This window comes from Asparagus officinalis, chromosome 4, assembly GCF_001876935.1.
Source record: "Asparagus officinalis chromosome 4, Aspof.V1, whole genome shotgun sequence".
NCBI lineage: Eukaryota > Viridiplantae > Streptophyta > Magnoliopsida > Asparagales > Asparagaceae > Asparagus > Asparagus officinalis.
The window spans coordinates 142,293,294-142,298,128 of NC_033797.1; positions in this window are offsets into that span (position 1 = coordinate 142,293,294).

Here is a 4,835-nt window from a genome sequence, read left to right on the forward strand (position 1 = left end):
TTGACGGTCTCTTCATATTAAAACGCATATATCTCTCAAACCGTAAGGAATTTGGCAAAACGTAGGAAGGGAACCGAAGCCTTTGGCTTGGCTCGGATGGATCCGCCTCGTCGAGATAGATGATTTTCATATATAATTCGTCTAATTCCGACTTACGGTTTGAAAGTTATGACCTGTTCTTCGTAGCAGATTATGTTCTGAAGTCCGTCTGCAAGACCAGACTTCGTCAGAACATTGGACTTAGCTCGAAGCTCGCCAAGCCCGCCTAAGGTTCGCTTCTGCATTATAGAGTCAAAACGCACAGGTGGAACCAGCGTTATAACCACAAAACGCAGAGGTTGTGGACTTAAAACGCAGAGTTTAACTCTGCGTCCAACAACAAAAACGCACAGCATAACTCTGCGTCCCAGATCCAGAGACGCACAGTTAATGTAGAGTTCAACTCTGCATCCCAGATCCAGAGACGCACAGTTAATGTAGAGTTCAACTCTGCGTCCCAAGTCCAGAGACGCACAGTTAATGCAAAACCTAACTCTGCGTCCAACAACAAAAACGCACAGTTCATCTATGCACAGTGCGACCTGTACGTTTTCAGCCTAAAACATCCCAACTCTGCGTCTCAGAGTTCATCACGCTGCGCGGCCAGTGCGTTCAGCCACCAGAATAGGCTCAACTCTGCGTTTTTAGTCTAAAAACGCAGAGTTCGGGCCCTGAACGCTATTTTTCAGCGTTTGACTCGTTCAAAGCACGCAACGAACAGTTCCAGGAACTGTTTTTCCCCCACAATTTGAGGAATTTTCGCCCCACTTAAGAGCGGATTAAGGGGGTAGTTACCACCCTTAATCCCCTATAAATAGTGGGAAACTCAACTGAGTTCAGATCCTTCTTTTTTAGGCAGCAAAGAAGCGATCTGCGGCTTTTTGGCTCTGGGCTCTAGGATCCTTCTTTTTGGGCAGCAAGGGGGAGATCGACGTTCATCCTCAGCAACGATCGACCACAGGAGCATTCCCTTGGCTTATAACCGACTTTCGGTTCAAATCAACTCTTTTTCAAGAGTTCAAACTCGTTCAGAGTTATCAACTCGATCAGAGTTCAAAACTTACTCTACGAGTTCTTCTAAAACTCGTTCAGAGTTATCAACTCGATCAGAGTTCAAAACTTACTCTACGAGTTCTTCTAAAACTCGTTCAGAGTTATCAACTCGTCAAGAGTTATTTCAAAACTTGCCACGCAAGTTCTCCACAGCGTCAAATCGTGAGGAGAAGACATCGTTCCAGTGAATCAAGACGTTCGGATCGTCAACGAGAAGCAAACTCGACGCGAGCATTCGAGGGAGGCATCTCATCGCCACCGTGAAGAACCCAGAATTAAACAAAGGGGAGAATCAAATTCATTCTCCTCTCTTTTGTAATCGGAATCCAAATTGTAATTGATTTTGAGAGGAATACAAGTCAAATTTTTCTTTCATTGTCTTTTTACTGCAAATTTCCAACAAACAAAAGATGGCGACTCCACTGGGGACTAGCTTCTCTGACGAAGAAGTGGTGGCACAATCCCTCACGCTCTGTGAGAGGTGCCAAGGAGACTAAAGCTCCAAAGGTTGCTCCTATGCCAAAGGAAACCCTCTCCTTTAGTCGCCGAGATTACTCGAGCAGCCCTACCTCTAAAGGAGTGGGCTCAGTTTATGCCAAACGCAGCCCTCAGTGGTGCGTTGTGCAATCAAAACGCAGCCTTCAAAACTGCGTTGATTTGGCGGAATGCAACTCTCAGGAGTGCGTTTCAGAACCAAAACGCAACTCTCAGGAGTGCGTTCAAGATCCAAAACGCAGACTTACAAACTGCGTTAACCAACAAAAACGCAACCGGCAAAGGTGCGTTTCATCAACAAAACGCAGACTTCGGTCTAGCGTTAGTAAAACAGAACACGACCCTCGTGTTTCTTCTTCAGAACACGATGAGATTTGTCGTGTTCAAAAAGATCAACGTGGACTCAAGATCCATGTTCACCAGGAGCCAGTCTCATCCTTTAATGGACAGGGGGTTCCATCTTTACCCTCACGCTCTGTGAGAGGTTCATCCCAAGTCTCTGACTTGCGGGAATTGCTGTCGATGTTCAACCGACCGACGAATGTCGTTTTGCTCAATAATCGACGACATCCTCACAGGAAGAAGACTTTAGAGGATAAATACCTTAGAGTCACTTCTAACATGGTTGGTAGAGGGAGATCATCAACCCTTAGTTCCGACGGGTCAGAGACAGATCATTCTCCAAGCGTCAGAGAAATCACTAACGAGTTTGAAGGAATCTACCAACGTACTCGGACTCGAACAGGAGCCATTCCTCCTATCAACTATCAGAGTTTAGCCAGAGGAACTAATTCCGATGACGAACACTCAGCCATTGCGGAGTCCCAATCATCAAGCTCTTTCGTTGGGCATGAGAGCTTCGTCCACATGGCAGAACATTCGGAAGACCTTTCAAAGAGACTTGATGAACAGGAAGCCATGCTCAAATCTCAGCAGGAGGCCATCAATGAACTCATGGCCATGTTGACTCAAATCGTCGCAGACAAGGCCAAATCTCAGGAGACAGATTCGCCGCTTAGGCAAGAATCTTCCCGGAGAGGAAAAGCGTCTTCATCCCGACCTCACACAAGCAAAGGGAAGGGAAAAGTGGTTGATGATGCGGCTTCTGACCAAGAAGCCCACAGCCTGGAATCTTCCTCTGATGAAGGAAGAGAGACTGAGAACGAGCAGAATCTTCAGTCTGCCAAAATGGAAGAATTGGAAGCCCGCCTTAAAGCCATTGCTAACAGAAGCGAGCTCCAAGATGAGGGAGTTATCAGACCCTATCCTGCCGAATGGGATGCAGCCCCTTATCCTCCAAAGTTCGAGGTCCCGACGCTACAAACTTTTGACGGCACGGGATCACCGAACCAACATATTTATCATTTCAAGTCACAGACTGGAAATGTAATATCAAACGATGCCATACTGGTTCGATTGTTCATTGGCACCCTCAAGGGAATTGCCTTTGAATGGTTCAGGAAACTGCCTGCGGGCTGTATCCAAAAGTGGGCGGATCTAGAGAGACTCTTCCTGTCAAGATTCTTTGAAGAGGATACAGAAGTCTCCATCCATACCCCTCTTGCTACTAAGCAGAAGAAGAGGGAGTCCGTCAAAGCCTATGTCAAAAGGTTCCGATCCATGGCTCTCCGGTGTTCGTCAGGTATGACACAATCTACCTTAGTAGAGACCTGTCGACACAACTTGCAAACCGACCTCCTAGCCCGAATAGGAGTTGCAGAATGCCGTTCTTGGAGACAACTAATCTCTCAAGGCGAGCAGGCTCAAAAAATCATTGCCAGGATCAAAGCTGAAGAACAAAGTAGGCAGGATCAACCTGAGCAATCGGACCAAGCCCAACCTTCTCCAGAGCAATCGGACCAAGTCCAATCTCCTCAGTCAGAAGGGGAAGATACTACGGCCACTGAAGCTAATCCTCTTCAGTAGGATGCCGGGCCTCCAACAACTATCACGTTAACAATTACCTCTGATAGTCAAACTCATCAGATAATGGCCTACCTAGTGATGTGACTATATTCCGACTTCATGGATAGTGCCTCACTAGGCGATGTGCCTTGTCTACCTCTTTTTCTTCCCCTGCTAAGTCTTAATCAAGACTGGGGGTTAGTCTTAATCAAGACTGGGGGTTGATTACTTGGAATCCACTGGATTAAGAGTAAGGAATCTTTCACATCGTCAAGATAACATTACACTTCTGACGATCATCATCCCCACAGAGTATGCAATCAATTTGCATCACTCCCAACTTGTCACGTTAACAATACACCTCTGACAACCCACTTATTAATCCTCATCAATAGGATGATAAGTCCCCAAAGTTGCTCAAATCGCAACACAAATCCTGTCAAGTTAACACTACACCTCTGACAAAAATCTACTTATCGACTCTCTTCAATAGAGCGATAAGTCCTCAAAATTGCTTCCATAGCAATATTTTTCTTAACAATACACCTCTGACAACCCACTTATCAATCCTCGTCAATAGGATGATAAGTCCCCAAAGTTGCTCCAATCGCAACACATTCTTGTCACGTTAACACTACACCTCTGACAAAACCCACTTATCAATCCTCGTCAATAGGATGATAAGTCTCCAAAGTTGCCCCAATCGCAACACATTCTTGTCACGTTAACACTACACCTCTGACAAAACCCACTTATCAATCCTCGTCAATAGGATGATAAGTCCCCAAAGTTGCTCAAATCGCAACACAAATTCTTGTCACGTTAACAATACACCTCTGACAAAACCCACTTATCAATCCTCGTCAATAGGATGATAAGTCCCCAAAGTTGCTCAAATCGCAACACAAATTCTTGTCACGTTAACAATACACCTCTGACAACCCACTTATCAATCCTCTCGTCAATAGGATGATAAGTCCCCAAAGTTGCTCCAATCGCAACACAAATTCTTGTCACGTTAACAATACACCTCTGACAAAACCCACTTATCAATCCTCGTCAATAGGATGATAAGTCCCCAAAGTTGCTCCAATCGCAACACAAATCCTGTCAAGTTAACACTACACCTCTGACAAAACCAACTTATCGACTCTCTCCAATAGAGCGATAAGTCCTCAAAATTGCTTCCATAGCAATATTCTTCTTGTCACGTTAACACTACACCTCTGACAAAACCCACTTATCAATCCTCGTCAATAGGATGATAAGTCCCCAAAGTTGCTCCAATCGCAACACAAATTCTTATCACGTTAACAATACACCTCTGACAAAATCTACTTATC